The sequence below is a fragment of the Cyprinus carpio genome, chromosome B5, assembly GCF_018340385.1.
Source record: "Cyprinus carpio isolate SPL01 chromosome B5, ASM1834038v1, whole genome shotgun sequence".
In the NCBI taxonomy this organism is placed as follows: Eukaryota; Metazoa; Chordata; class Actinopteri; order Cypriniformes; family Cyprinidae; genus Cyprinus; species Cyprinus carpio.
In genome coordinates this window covers 7,120,781-7,137,305 of record NC_056601.1, presented here as the reverse complement: position 1 = coordinate 7,137,305, position 16,525 = coordinate 7,120,781, and the positions used below count along the sequence as shown (strand labels likewise).

The 16,525-nt window shown below is 36.9% G+C and overlaps 1 long non-coding RNA gene and 1 pseudogene across 6 annotated transcripts; one reads left to right on the top strand and one right to left on the bottom strand.

Annotated features, from left to right (window-relative positions):
* The window catches only part of LOC109090587, a 27,759-nt pseudogene extending 12,341 nt beyond the window's left edge, over nucleotides 1-15,418 (top strand).
* On the bottom strand, nucleotides 11,684-16,525 carry LOC109090588. 6 transcript variants are annotated; one of them, XR_006154835.1, is made up of 6 exons: nucleotides 16,312-16,525; nucleotides 16,180-16,236; nucleotides 15,980-16,089; nucleotides 15,415-15,576; nucleotides 13,920-14,034; nucleotides 11,686-11,821 (listed from the first exon to the last, which is right to left on the bottom strand). It is a non-coding gene; the product is annotated as an uncharacterized LOC109090588 (long non-coding RNA). The 6 variants fall into 6 exon arrangements; XR_006154836.1 differs by having other exon boundaries at nucleotides 16,180-16,319; XR_006154837.1 differs by lacking the exons at nucleotides 15,980-16,089; nucleotides 16,180-16,236 and having other exon boundaries at nucleotides 11,685-11,821; nucleotides 13,808-14,034; nucleotides 16,312-16,524.

The following is a 16,525-nucleotide window of genomic DNA, read 5'->3' as shown; positions in this document are numbered from 1 at the left end:
ACATGACAACATGAGGGTTCTGTGATGGAATAGTGGGGTTAAAAGTAACATAAGAGTCCAGTGATGGAACTGAAGGGTTAAATGACAAAATAAGAATACTGTGATGGAACTGAAGGGTTAAATGACATCATTGTGATAGAACAGAAGGATTAAGAGTCCTGTGATAGAACAATGGGTTAAATGACAACATAAAGAATCTACAATGGAACAGAAATATATCAGAAAACACAAATAGTATACCACAAATAACATTATAATAAACACAAAGTGCAGATACGTGCCGGATGGTCTACTACTTAAAATTCAAAGTTCAGATCGATGCGCACTCTAACAATATTGCAATAAAGTGTTTAAAAACAACAAGCATGGTGGATATGTGAGACCGACGGACAGGCAGAGAAAGAGGCTTGAGTGCTAAATAATCAATGCCTAACCTGATTAAAAATATTTATTTAATGTTATGTGCGTTATATTGCATCTGCAGCAGCATTGTGAACTTTAATACATTTGGCCATTAACTTTTAAATGCATCATTATGCAAACATGTGAAGAGAGTTCTTGTCATGATAGACGAGGATAGATAGAGGTGAACTGGGATGCAGCAAAGGGTTCTGTAATGAAAGATAAGGGTTAAAGGACAACATAAGTTTACGGTGATGGAACAGTAGGGTTAAATGACAACACAAGGGTACTGTAATTGAAGAGAAGGGTTAAAGGACAACATAAGGGTCCTACTGTACCTACAGTACTAAATCATTTTGTTTTATGTTTTTCTCTGTTCACTTTGATTTCAGATGAAGAACAAGTTCATGAAAAAAATCCCCAGAGATGCAGAGGCTTCAAATGTTTTGGTGGGAGAAGTGGACTTCTTAGAAAAACCCTTTGTTTCCTTCGTTCGGCTGTCTCAGGCCACCACTCTTGGAGGTTTGACAGAAGTCCCAGTGCCCACCAGGTAACAGTTTAGCACATTAAAAACAATATGTCTGCAGAAAGATGATGAAAATGTTGAATGTACTAAAAGTAAGTTTTGAATGTATTTTCTCTAAACGGACAGATTCTTGTTTGTGCTACTTGGGCCTCCTGGCAAAGCCAAATCTTACAATGAGATTGGACGGGCCATTGCCACTCTCATGGTGGATGATGTAAGTTTGATTGTTTTGTTTGAAATGTGATTAATATTTTGCATACAGTCTACAGAAAATTCTTACCATCCTTACTGTGCGATTCTTCCAAATAAACTTGGGAAAGAAAAACTTTGCCCTTTAAATCGACCAAAGATTGATTGATTTTATCCACAGCTCTTCAGCGATGTAGCATATAAAGCCAGAGACCGAGAGGATCTGATTGCTGGCATTGATGAGTTTCTGGATGAGGTGATTGTGCTTCCACCTGGAGAATGGGACCCCAAAATTCGCATAGAACCCCCCAAAAAAATTCCCTCAGCAGACAAAAGGTAAAGCTTATTCTACTTGTGCTCATTCTTTGTTCTCTCCATAAATCTTAACATTCATCTTTGTTTCTATGAGAAGAAGTCTGTGTTTTCCCTCAATGAGCTGGGTCAGATGAATGGGACAGCAGGTGGCGGAGGGCCTGTTAGCGATGAGGAGGTTATGCCTGCTCCACACGAGCTTGGCGAAGAGTTGGCATATACGGGGAGGTGGGTCTGTCCATCCATCCATTTATCCATCCATCCATCCATCCATCCATCCATCCATCGTTCTATACCTAATGTTAAATAAGGCATACAAACTTTTAAGCTTCAAAGATTTTTTTCACATTTTTCAAAAATGTCAAGTTTTTTTTTAGCAAATTGTACTATTCTAGATCAAAGTTAATGATATTAATTTCAATTCATTTTAAATCTGCTTATTTATATCCAAATTGGAATTGCAATTCTGCATTCTGTTTGCCACCTCAGTTCAAAATTGTTGGGAAGGTTACTTTGGAAATGTAATAGGTTAACAAGTTAACAAGTTACCATAATTAAAATGTAAGAAGTAGTGTAACTATTTCAATTACTCCATTAAAGTAATGTAACCTATTAGATTCGATTACTTTTTTTACTTTTCTAAATTTCTAATGCTTTCGACTGTTAATCATTTTCAAACATTTAAATAGGCAGGGTTAGCCTTACAGTAGTACTCAACACTGATTACTGTCAGACTTTCAAAAGCCTTCATCACTTGAATTAGGATTATAATCATTTAATTTTAAAGCACAGCCACCACAAAATTAGACTGTGGCACCTCTTTTTACTTTGAGATCATTCTCAAATTCAGGTTAAATACAGATTTACAATCATAATAAGTATAGTTTAATAGCTATAATACTGTTTTTGAAATTAAATCTTTGCATCGCTGTGACAGGAAACTAACATCTAACAATGCCTTGAAAAAACAAAAAACAAAGCATAAACCCAACTAGGAAATAAAACAGTTATCAAATAAGCATGTGTACTATTCTGTGTCCTGAACTCCTTGAAACATAAATTAGTCCCTCATACTTTAGACCAGTCAATGCCATTTATGAAAGATATCAATTCAATCTGTATGTGAGTGTATGTGTTTGAAAAAAAAATCAGATGTAACCCCCTTTGTAGTCCTTAACGTTTTCATAAGTAACTGTAATTTAATTACACTTTTTTTCTCAGTAACTGTAACAGATTATAGTTACATTAATATTTTGTCATTAAATTACCTAATTCCGTTACATGTGACTAGTTACTCCCCAAACACTCCTGATCTTCAGGACCTGGTGTTCTTGTACTTTGACCTTGCAGAATCTCTAAAACAATTCAGTTGTACTTTTAGGTATAGCTTGAGTTCTAAGAGCTCAAAGTGTTCTTGCCTTATCTGTCTTTGCAAATAATTGAAACATACCTCTGAGCGCCGAGGTTCAGGAGAGTTCATATCTTGATCAATATGTCAAAAAAGAAAAAATGTAATGCGCTTTTTGGCACTTGTGCTCAAGGGATTGTGAGGACTCAGAGATAGAAAATGGGTGCCAGTACTCTGTGCTAATAATCAAGATACAGCTCACCTCTGTCTGCCTGTCTAATACAAGCTAAAGAGGACAGGTCCCTGTTGAATAATGGATTAAACATCTGTGTTTACGGGACAGGTTCTGTGGTGGCCTTATACTTGACATCAAGAGGAAGTTTCCCTGGTACCTGAGCGACTTTTATGAAGGCTTCCACATTCAGTCCATCTCTGCGGTGCTCTTTATCTACCTGGGCTGCATAACCAATGCAATCACCTTTGGGGGCCTTCTAGGGGATGCCACAGACAATTACCAGGTACAGCTCACAGAACATGACAGTTTGTTTAAAGTTGCATGTCATCTTCTTTTCTTGAGCATTTTACAAGCACACTTGTGACCTAGCTTCATCTATAGCTGTCTTCTTTTTTGTCCCTCTCTTTCTCACCTTGTTTCCCTGTCTCTCTCCCTGTTTAACTCTCTGTTAGGGTGTGATGGAGAGTTTTTTGGGCACCGCTCTGGCAGGAACGGTATTCTGCTTGTTTGGCGGTCAACCCCTCATTATCCTCAGCTCAACAGGCCCCATCCTCATCTTTGAGAAACTGCTTTATGAATTCAGCAAGTGAGAGAGCCATCTGCACCAATCCAACATAAGTCACAGTCTATTATTGAGGACAATTCAGTACAGCATTGATTGCTCACTTTCATCAACCCTTAAAAGACCCTCGTAAATCATCTCTCTTCACTGATGCAAATAAGCGACTTCTCTCTTGCTCTCTAGTGTGTTCACTGCTCTTGTATTTTTCTCTCTTTATTGTTTCTTGAAACATTCTTTTTCCTCAGAAATAATGGGATTGATTACATGGAGCTTCGACTGTGGATCGGAATGCACTCCTGCATACAGTGCTTTTTCCTGGTTGCAACGGACGCCAGCTACATCATAAAGTACATGACGCGCTTCACTGAGGAAGGCTTCTCTAGCCTCATCTCTTTCATCTTCATCTCTGATGCTATCAAGAAGATGGTGGGAGCCTTCAAATACTATCCCATCAACATCGACTTCAAACCAGACTACGTTACAGCCTACAAGTGCGAGTGTTTGGCGCCAGACCCGAGTAAGTCCATTCTTGGTGTGGAGCATGTCAGCACATCAGTCTGAAATGGTGCAGAAGTAATTGACCCTTTGCAGGGAGCATGCTTGACAAGCGATCTTACCAATCATAACGATGAATCTGCAATGTTTGTCCGACATACAAACCAGACTGGAGAGTAGATTAACGTCTGTGGACTTGAACTTGAAAAATAGTGTGTATTGACATCTTTCCACATTTGAAACAAGATACATTTCTGATGTTCATTCGTGTTTATTTCGGGCTATAACTAATAAAGAGAAAGAGATGATCGGTTCATGTGCCGCTTGAACTGAGGCGCAACAGTGATCTGTCATGACTCATGACACATTAAAGAGACACAAAACGGTATTTATTGTTTAAATTTCTTAAGAAAATGACAACATTTGGAAGTTGAGACTTCATACCAAAAGTAACCTGCTCTGTCTTGTCTGTCGGCGCATTGTCAGTTTCCTGTTTGCTTCGAATACTGCGTGAGAACATGCGTGGTGTGAGAGTGCCATGGCTTTTCAGATGTAACAACAGTAACTAAGGTGGGCAGGTCTTTGCGAAGGGTCAATTAGATGTAGAGCAAATTTGCATTAATTTAGTGTGTCAGGATTTACATACTAAGAATAAATGTGACCCTGGACCACAAAACCAGTCTTAAGTCACTGGGGTATATTTGTAGCAATAGCCAAATATACATTGTATGGGTCAAAATTACAGATTTTTCTTTTATGCCAAAAATTATTAGGATATTAAGTAAAGATCATGTCCCATGAAAATATTTGGTAAATTTCCTACAGGAAATATATCAAAACTAAATTTCTGATTAGTAATATGTATTGCTAAGAACTTCATTTGGAAAACTTTAAAGGCGATTTTCTCAATATTTTGATTTTTTTTCACCCTCAGATTCCAGATTTTCAAATAGTTGTAACTCAGCCAAATATTGTCCTATCCTAACAAACCATACATCAATGGAAAGCTTGAAAAATTCACACTTAAAACTGGTTTTGTGGTCCAGGGTGACAAATGGTAACACTCTACAATAAGGTGAAATTAGTTTATGTTAATTAGTTAGTTTTCTCTTTAATTAAACTCTGTTGATTATAGATATGCTTTTGTTTAAACTAATTTGTTCAGACTATTGCTACAAATATACCCCAGCGACTTAAGACTGGTTTTGTGGTCCAGGGTCACATTTATTCATTTGGCAGACACTTTTATCCAAAGTGACTTACAGTGGTACAGTTGAGGAATACAGTAAGCTTTTGTTTATGTTGTGTTTAGTTTTCTAATTTAAAATGATTTGTTATTTTAAATTGCAATATTTCACCATTTTACAGTTTTACTGTATTTTGGAGCAAATAAATGCAGCCTTAGTGAGTATAAGAAATGACCAACCCACAAACTTTAGCGTAATATGCTGTAGATGAGTGGGTCATTAATATTTCATAGTTTGTATCTATTAATTTATGTTATTGAATCAGAGATTATTGTACAGTGTTACAGAATACATTTCACTTTGGAGTAACTGCACTGTCAGTATGCATAATTTAAAATTTAATTTCTTGATTAAACCAAGTTCCTTTGGGTGTTTGAAGGGAACTGGCTGAGTGCATGTGATTTCTGTAACTTATTTGTGTTATGTTTGTTTTTGCTGCAAACCCCAAACGTGGCCTTCGATTGATGTGAGTACTTTTCAATAAGAATGAGTTTAAATCAGACAAATGGCATGTTTTTTTTTATTGGTTTGTACTTTGTTATATGGCTTGCAGCTGTGAATGTAAACTAGCAATGAGGTACTTTGAAAGTAGTTTAGGCATGCAGGATCATTTCAAAAACCGAATGAACATTTCAGTGGAGCTACTATACCTGCAGTCATTTTCAGTTGCCAAAGCTGGCTTTGATCCTGGATAAATCCTTCTAACACAGTATTATTCAGATTTCCATTTGTTCTGCTCATTTTCCTCTCTGATTCTCCCTCTCTCTGTTTGTTCAGTGGCACCAATGATCTTCGATGTTGTAGTCCCAGTGCCAGATAATTCCTCTGCTCTCTTTGGTGTAAGTGCCTCATGTCTTCACCTCACTCACATCTGTGTTAACACTTGTGTTAGCATGAGCTCAGATTAGATAACAGCTTTTGAATCCACTGTATTTGCACTAACTATCACTGATTTAATAACCCACAATGATACTTTGTGTTTTTGTATTATATCATTATGAAGGAAATATCAATCTGATGTAAATCTATTGATGTGGATCCTTTCTTACTGATCTTGGTCTGTTGTATTGCTGTATATTTTGGCCCTGTCCTGTTTTATTCTCTTTTTCTCTCTTTATTTGCCATTTATCCACACCACAACCCTTCCATCCCTTGCTCTGTCTACATTTCTCCCTCCTATCCCTGACTTCTACCTTTTTCTCTGTGTTTGTCCCATCTTCTCAGTTGAATGTAACAGCTCTGGACTGGACTCAGCTGAGTAAGAAGGAGTGTGTGAAATATGGAGGCTCACTGGTGGGAAAATCCTGCAAGTATGTTCCAGATCTTGCTCTCATGTCCTTCATTTTGTTCTTCGGGACCTACACTATGACTGTCACTCTGAAGAAGTTCAAATTCAGTCGCTACTTTCCCACAAAGGTAAGACCAGTGAAGTTTCTTTTTTACTCTTTCTTTCTTCTCTTGCAGAAACACAGTTTCACACTTGCACTTTTCTGTCTTTCACTTCGACCTTATTAGTATCTTGGACATGTCCTTTTCTCTTTTTCTCTGTTGTTTCTCAGTCCTTGAGACTAGTAGTTAATGAGATTTAGTAAGATCGGTATAATTTTTGATAGTGTTAAGAGGAAATGAAAGGATGTGATGTGGTCAAGTATGCTGTCCCATACTTGGAATTTGTGCTCTGCATTCCCATCCAAGTGCACACACACAGCAGTGAGTAGTGAACAAACACTGTGAACACATACCTGGAGCAGTGGGCAGCCAATGCTGTGGCGGCTGGGGAGCAGTTGGGGATACGGTGCCTTGCTCAAGGGTCTCACCTCAGTCGTGGTATTAAGGGTGGAGAGAGTGCTGGGTATTCACTCCCCCCACCTACAGTCCCTGCCAGACCTGAGACTCGAACCCGCGACCTCAGGTTACAAGTCCAACTCTCTATCCATTAGGCCACGACTGCCAAAAAAGAAATCGAAAGAGCTTTATACCTGGAGACTCATGAAAGGTAAACAAGGTCTGTAATCATGCATGTGACACAATTTATATTCATATTTATTTAAAGCATATATTTATGCTGTACACTTTTTGATATATGACACATTTTCTAGAGAAAATTTCCTAAAGTGTTGAATCATTTGACACTGAAGACTGGAGTAATGGCAACTTTGCAACCACAGGAATAAATTACATTTTCAAATATATTAAAATAGAAAACTATGTTATCTTAAATTGTAATGTTATGAAAAACAACAACAAAAACAACAACCTTGCAGAGAAAAGGACAATAATAATAACAAGGTCGAAGTGAAATACAAAATTGCAAGTGTGAAAATCTGTTTGGTTTTTTTGTAAGAGGGATCTTTATTATTATTATTATTATTATTTGTTTTGCAGAATTGATCTCTTCATCTTTGTATTCCTGTAAAGCTGCTTAGAAATATTTTGTATAAAGTGCTATATACATATAAACATGCATCCTTGGTGAGCATAGGAGATTTATAAAAAATATGAATAAAAGCTATTTTATATTTTATATTCTCTAACAGGTCGCTTGACATATTTGTTTGGCTCTCAAAACTTTGTAGTAATTATTACAGTTGAAATTATATATAATTATATATATAATTCTGTATTATAAAATAAAGCAAGATCATACAGTATTAACACTGTCTGTTCCTCTTAGATACTGTATTGCACGTATATGGTGTACTGTATACAAATGAATTTATTCTGAGGTTATTCTCTGTAGTCTCCCAGAAATTGCGTCACTTGTGTCAGATTATCAGTCCCTGATTATGTGCCTGCCAAGAATAAATAAATATGTAAATAAAAACTTTCCAGTAATCTTGTTTTGACATTTATTTCTGCATTCAAAACTGTAGTCATTTGACAAAAGGTGGCAAGTTTGCAGCCCAGTATAGTATATGTAGCTCTTCAATGACATTGTGCTCTATTTCTGCAGCTATGTGTTTTATTCATTCTTTTTCTATATGCATATATATATATATTTTCTATCTAGCTAAGGAAGTTGATTAGTGACTTCTCCATCTTCATGTCCATCATGACGTTTGTGGGGCTGGACATGCTAATAGGTTTGCAAACACCCAAACTCATTGTGCCTACAGATTTCAAGGTGAGTGTAAATGAAGTTCGACTGGAGAATAAAACTAGAAATTGTGACTTTTTAATAAAGAAGCTTCTTTAGTTTGTCTCAGTGTTGTTGTTGTTTTTTTGTTTTTTTCAAATCACATAGCCCACACGTGCTGGCAGGGGTTGGTTTGTGATGCCATTCGGAAAGAATCCGTGGTGGGTTTACCTGGCAAGCTCCGTCCCCGCGCTCCTTGTCACCATCCTCATCTTCATGGATCAGCAGATCAGTGCAGTCATCGTCAACCGCAAGGAAAATAAGTTAAAGGTATCCATGCAGTGAGCCGATCCTTCATCACACCTGTTCTTTTCATGTCCATTGACTTCCTCACACTCTCGCTCTGTTTGCTACAGAAAGGCTGTGGGTACCACCTGGATCTATTGTGGGTGGGCGTTCTGATGGCAGTCTGCTCTTTTATGGGCCTGCCGTGGTATGTGGCAGCCACTGTCATTTCCATCGCTCACATTGACTCACTGAAGATGGAGAGTGAGTCTAGTGCTCCAGGGGAACAGCCACAGTTTCTAGGTGTGAGGTGAGACAGACATAGACAACTTCTTTGTGGTCTCTCGCTGCCATCATTTCTGATGGCTCGAAACAGAGTCAAAAGTCTTTTCTTTAATAACAGTCATATATTATAAAATGGTTATTGAGAGTGGGCTATTAAGACATATTACAGACTTGAATGTCATAAAATCTAATTTACATGAGGAGGCGGACCACATCTAAAGCCGAATCGTAGATGCCAAACCTCAAAATGTAGCTATAAATCATATGGATACAGTTGAAAACGGTGAAATGCATGCATGTATGTAGTGTGTTTGGTGTGAATCAGGCACTTTGCTATCAGTATTATGTTTAAAAAAAAGTATATCAAGTAAAAGTAATACGTATGATCATAAGTTGCCACTTTGTTATTGTTCAGTATAGTTAAACAAATAAATGCACTAAAACTATGGCTGTGCAGTACATATCTGAGTTCTCCACTCACAGTAAGTTCTCTTCCAATTACAGAGAACAAAGACTGACAGGAATCCTGGTCTTTGTGCTGACAGGAGTGTCTATCTTCTTGGCCCCCATCCTGCAGGTGAGCTTGTTGAAATGACAGAGATAATTAATACGGACTCTGACCTATTATTAAGGGTAAATTAGCCATTATTATCATAAAAATGTTCTGCGATGATTTCTGTGTGATCTACTCCGCAATAGCTGTACTATTTCAAATGGGTAAAGAGTAAATAAATGCTATGTACAGTGCCGTTTGAAATTTGGGGTCGATATGATACTTGGCCACAATGATATTTTCTAATGTTTGTGCAAGACTCACCAAAGCTGTCTTGATTTGAAAATACAGTAAAAACAGTAATATTGTGAACTATTATGACAGTCGTGGCCTAATGGTTAGAGAGCCAGACATGTAACCTGAAGATTGCAGGTTCGATTCCCATTATATTAAAATAACTGAATATATAATTGAATAATTTTCAAGTTTAGTTTTCAGCATTATTACTCCAGTCTTGAGCGTCACATGATCCTTCAGAAATCATTCTAATAGGCTGATCCGGTGCTCAAGAAACATTTATTGTCACAGTTTTAAAAAATATTTTTGTGGAAATTGTGATACATTTTTCCCCAGGATTCTTCTAATAGAAAAGAATCAAATTCTTATAATAGAAAAAAAAGCATTTATTTTAAATACTTTGTAACATAATAAATCCATCACTTGTCAGTTTAATGCATCCTTGTACTGAATAAAGTTTGTCCTTATACTGAATATTAAACATACTTGTACTGCCTTGGCAGCTGAAGTGTATGTTGTTTTTCTGTTTATAGTTCATTCCTATGCCGGTCTTGTACGGAGTCTTCCTCTACATGGGTGTTGCTTCTCTTAGTGGCATCCAAGTAAGTGCCTTAGGGATCTAACCTTTTCCCAACCAAACCGATTGGAACATCTCTGACAGCCAATGTACATTTATTGTTTTTAAAATTCCTATGTTTTAATATCATACCAAACTTTCAAGCTATACAGGGAAAACATCACAACCTGCAGTTTGCGTGAGAATGTAAAACTAATTTGCATGCACGCTACAAATGCGTTTAGTGATTAGAAATGAGTTGTGTTGTGGGAATGAATATTTGCAGGCTGGCTGGGTTTACTGAGGCAATTTTGAGCTGCATTTTGATGAGGCTGTCAGACTGCAGTGACAATCCACCCTCTTGTGTAGTTTGGCAGTGGCCTGGTGCTGCTTTGTTGTGCTCTAGCAGTCTCGTTTAATGTCAGAGAACAAGAGGAGGACAAAGGCAAAATGATGGACCTCAAGCAGAGACCTTTATAATACACTGAACGAATACAAATGTATTTAGGTTTATGCTGCTTTGAGGCTAAATGCTTAAAAGCTGAGATTGTCACTAAACAGCAATGTTCTCTTTTCTATTTGTGAAGCTTTGGCATGTGGATTTGTGATTGTCTTCTGTAAGTGAGGTAAAAGAATGGACTAAAAAGGAAGTTAGAAAAAGTCAATAATATATTCAAGTAATTTCAAACCTGTATGACTTTCTTGCATGATGGCATCATAAAAACATAAAGGTTCAACATATGACTCTTGTGCTATATTTCAAGTCTTCTAAAACCATCTGATAGTTTTTGTGAGGAAAAGATCAAAATGTACATTGTTATTCACTGATAATCTTCCCTTCAAATGGATTGCAACCAAATCAGATCACTGTGAACAGATCATTTTGTAAAATGAATCAGCTTAATCATCAAAAAGGTCTGATATGTCCTTTTGGTGATGGACAGGCCTGGTCCTCATTCACTTTTATTAGATGGAAAGAGCCACTTGGGTTTGAAATGACACGAGAGTGAGTAATGACAGATTTTTCATTTTTGTCCACTACATATCTAATCAAACATCCTATCTTTTATAGTTCTGGGACAGGATCAAACTGATTATGATGCCAGCAAAACACCAGCCAGATTTTTCATACCTGCGTCACGTACCGCTGAGAAGAATCCACCTGTTCACACTGTTGCAGATTGTGTGCTTAGCTGTTCTCTGGATCCTCAAATCCACATTCCTCGCTATTATCTTCCCGGTCATGGTATGATAACATTTTATATTGCCACACAAAAACATCAGTGTATATCATGAGTCAAAACTACATTAAGTTTCCATAAAGCTCTCTGAATATAATCTATTCAGTAAGGGATCAATGTACTTCAGTACTTTATACGATGGTACTCAGAATGTACTTCAGTACTTTTTTTTCCCCCTTCGATTCCTTAGATTCTTGGTCTTATGGTGGTACGAAAGATGTTGGACATGGTCTTCTCTCAACACGATCTGGCATGGGTGGATGACATCCTGCCTGGAAAGGAAAAGAAGAAAAAGGTGGATGAAAAGAAGAACACCAAGAAGGATAAAAAGAAAGGCAAAGGAGGGGAGGACCGTGAAGACGTAAGTGTTTTAGTAGTCCGACTACTCAAAGAAAGACACAGGCTGCTTGGGTTGAAATGAGAGAAGTTGTATTTGAGTTAAGTCACATAAAAATGTATCTATTTTAATCATTTTTGACATTCACACTGTTGTATTGCGTTTCACTGGTGCCACCTTCTGGTGGAGAAGAGCCTCATGCTTATACTAATAAAGCCTCAAAGACAAACATGACACATTCTACAGAAGCACTAATCTTCATCCGTTCTTTGGCCCACAGGACAAGTTTAACCCCTATACAAACTGCTCCCCCAGTGATTCGGACTTGGATCGCAGGTACTGTGTGCTCAAACTACACGTTCCCTACCGTGACCTCTTACAGGTGCCAGACTCCAACTCAGAGTGGGCGGCACGATGCCAACCAGGCAGTTACTACAACTGATACCAACTTAATTAGGTTTTTTTTTTTTTTTTAATGTGAGCACATTCCCTCTAAAATACGCACCTCCACTACATCTAATAATACTAAAGATTGCATTCATATGTACATACAGTAGAAATAGATGACATAGTTGAGAGGCAGCTCAGAATATTAAATATATAACTGCTAAGACCAATAAATAAGGTCATGCAAGACCTTGCATATAGTTTTTTGCTATATTTTCATTGCCCTTGCCATGCACTTTGAAGCAATGCAGATAGAATTGTTTTCATGCAACCACCAGTATTTTACTCTGCATGCTTTTATAAAAAATGTGTATTTTATTGTGTTATGCATATGTATTATTTCTTTTGCTTACATTTTCACACCTAAAGAAACAGCACACATAAATAATAATTATTGAACTTCCATAATTAGATGTGGGTACAGTTTCTGTTTATATAAATGCTTGGAAAGATGCCAGTGAGAAAAGTTTATATTTGATACATTTTTAGTAGCTATAAAGTGCATAATGTAACAATGTATAGTAGTTCTTTTAAGGAATTTTGGTTGTTTCTTTCCCTCTATAACTGTGGTTCCAATAAGAGTGCTTATACAGAATAACTCTGTGCTTGTTCTAGATTTTTTCCCCCAGCCTGGTTCCTCTCAAACTATATTCACAACCCATACTTATCCAAATATGTGCCTCTGTATCATTCTGATGTAAAATCTGCTGGGTTTCATGTCTGCATTGCTGTTCAGGGGGCATGGTTTGGATGAAGTGTTCACTTTAACAAAGGTTCAGTTTGTTCAGATTAGTTATTGCATTAGGCATCATTTGGATTATTATCATATAAGATATTATAGCTATTGTTAATTGTTAACACTTTATAATAATACTATTACTATATAGTATTTTTATATAAATAGAAAATATATATGGGGTTAGTAAGATGTCATACTTAAGATTTAATAGTATAAAATGTAGACTTTCACATTGTTACAAAATACAAAAATACATTTAAAACAAAAATATTTGTAAAATGCTGTTCGTTTGAACTTTCTTCTTATCAAAGAATCTTGAAAAATGTAACACGGTTTCCACAAAACAGTTTAATATTTCAATAAATAAGCTAATATGATTTCTGAAGGATCATGGCTGCCGAAAATACAATACAACTTACAAAGTTCCTGGTAAAAATGTAATGTATTACATTATATATTCTATTTTTTTTTTTTACAGGAATGTTAAAATATATATTATAAATGTCTGACCTAGAAATGAACATTAACCAAGAACCAGAATTATTTAATGATTCCTAATGCATTAACTAATGTTAATGTTGAACCGTGTTGTTAAGGTCTATCATAGGTGCCCTAGTCTTTATCGCATTTAATCTCCTTAACCTAGGACAACCATACTGAGCCTTCTTCCTGCTTTGGGTGTCCTGATCCCAAATCTTTCCCCTGGAAACACTTGTGTTGTCACCTGCAACTAACATCTTAATACAGACTGCTCCTCAGCTGTTCCTCCTTCCTGTCATAGCCCTCTCCTCTTTCTCCTCCTCACTCTTGTAACTGGAAGTTGCCATTCCACAGCATCACTCTGCACCTGAAGATCTCCTGTCCATCATCTCCGGCGATGCCAATGACCAGAGGGATGTCCTGCCCCGTGCCCCAGGTGAAGATTGAGATGGAGTCGGACTATGACGACAATGATATTAACCCTAGAGCCAGACACAGAGAGCACAGGGACATGAGCAGCGAAACGACACTATAATGTCAGTTCTCCAGCTGTGCAATGTGGAACATTGCATGCCCCATCTCAGCTTGTTTGAAGATCCTGTGTGGCTAATACACAAGTTTATGTTCACTTATGGATCAAACAGCACTTTATGGGTACACATAACTGTTACGTGGCATAAGAAGTTAGAGGTTGAATTATTTTAAAGGGCAAACACTGAGCCGAAATGTATGATTTATGCAATGGATGCATTAAGCATCATTTTTGTTTTTTATTTTAAAAGCCAAAACAGCTGAAAAAGCAGTCAATTTTATTAATTGGAAACAATATAACACCATAGATAATGGAAAGGCAGAAAGATTATTTTCTTACTACAAATGAGAATATATTTTAGACAAAATCTGTTTATATTAATGCAGTGCAAACCTTTTGCAATTTCATTTTAGAAACCTAGATCAACTTTATATTCTAGATTTCAGGACAGTTGATATGATGGTGACAGGGATAAACAATTCTGATTTTGTTGGCCTCTGTAACTGCTACCTCTGGGTCAAGTAGTGATGCCTTTCTCCAAACAGTCATGCTTTTTCCTACCTTTCCCTTTCTTTTCCTTCCTAAATCACTTAAAAATCAAAGTTGTGGAAAAGAAACAACCAAAAGACAAGCTTTGAAATAGCGAAAGAAAGAGGTTTTGGCCTTACATTTTGTTTCCTTGAAAGTTTCAGAAGGCTTGTGTGACTTGTGTTCAGTGTACGTGAGATGTTTTTTCTGTATATGAATATGTGTAAATGGAAAGGTTGCAAATTATGGATATTGGCCGACATGAGATTTAACCTCTGGAGGAAAAAAGAGAACTTTTTAAGATGCAATAATTCTGTTTCCTGGCCACTTGAATTTTGGTAAAGGAAATGAGGTGGCAGATTAAAAAATATTTACTGAAATTAATGTTTTTGTACATATAAGCCATAGAATTGTTATTCTTATTTTTGTTTACTTTATTTTATTGTATATCTCAAATTCCATGTATATAGTAACAGTTTATCCTAAGAGAAACATTGACTAACATCAATAGCAGGTTTAAAACCACTACATTTTAAATCGATTAAATATTTAATCAGGTCATTTACAGTCAAAACTACCCAAGAACATAAATCAACTCTTGTACCTTTAGTACTGATTTTGAAGAGGGCACCAAAAACATTTTATCCAGATTGAGCAAAGCACCATGAATTAGACTCTCATAAATTAGCTCCCATTTGGACTGAACAACATCATGTTAAAGAACATGACACATTAGTGTCATCAGGGTCCATGGTGAAGCCATCACTGAATCCATCACTCTCCACTAGTGTGGGTCTCTTACCACACATAGGGCAGAGTTTGTTCATCTCACGTGAAGCTCGCATCCATATGATCAGGTTCCAGCGTGTGCCTGAGTAGATGGGCAGAGCTCCGTGCATGTGCAGGCCTCTGTGAAGCAGACCTTCAGTTACATGATGCTCCACTTCCACTCACTCAGAGGCACCTAAAACAAACGCACATGATCAGGACACTGTAAATACACTTTTAACATGCATTACTAGGCTGCATGCTTGTGCAAAACTGTCAATGTCTTTGTAAAGTAAACTAAAGTGTTGTATAATCATGAAATAAAATCTCTTCTTGAAGAAAGTGTTTGCAGAATAAACAGAATTTGTTGGTGATTTTTCTTCTGTAATTTGACAGTTAACAGATTTCAACTGAAAACTGAGTAAAGAAGCGTCTGTCTGGATGAGTTTCATTAGTCCTTGCATGGCTGCATCACTTAAAGTACAGTATTTTACCAACTGTAAAAACTCTGGGGCTAGAAATGTCTCCTTGCAAAGGATAGATGATACTGTAATACATCAGTGAACGAGTTTCGATCATAGACTACTGAATATAAGTACCTGCAGATGATAAACATGTTGATGTAGAGGTGCATATATCTCCCTAATGGTAGCAGCTCTCTCTGCGGATTCGATTTATGACTCTGGCGTCTTTCGATTTCGACATTAATCTATAAATACACAACTGAATAATAAATAACCACCCTCTTCCAGCCTTGATGTTTATGACAGGAGTGATTTCTGCTCCAGAGCTCACTCACCTTTCCAAGCACGTCCCTGAACTGAGATTTAGACACGCAACCCAGGGACCTGAGGATCTAAATCTAGTGTCACAGGTGTTCCGAAAGCACTGGCGAAGTATTTTACATTAAGTGTTGCTGTAGATTACTTACATTTTAATAGTCCTTCCTGATCTGTTCCTCTGATACGAAACGAATTCTTCAAGAAAAATATTATCTCTGAAAAAACACCTGCATGTGAAAAATTCCTACATGATTTTATAATATAACTACATACTGTTATATATTTATACAGGTGTAACAGCTATTTATACAACGAGAACACATTTCGACACGAGCTCCGCCCACTCAGTGACTGTTTTGGAAC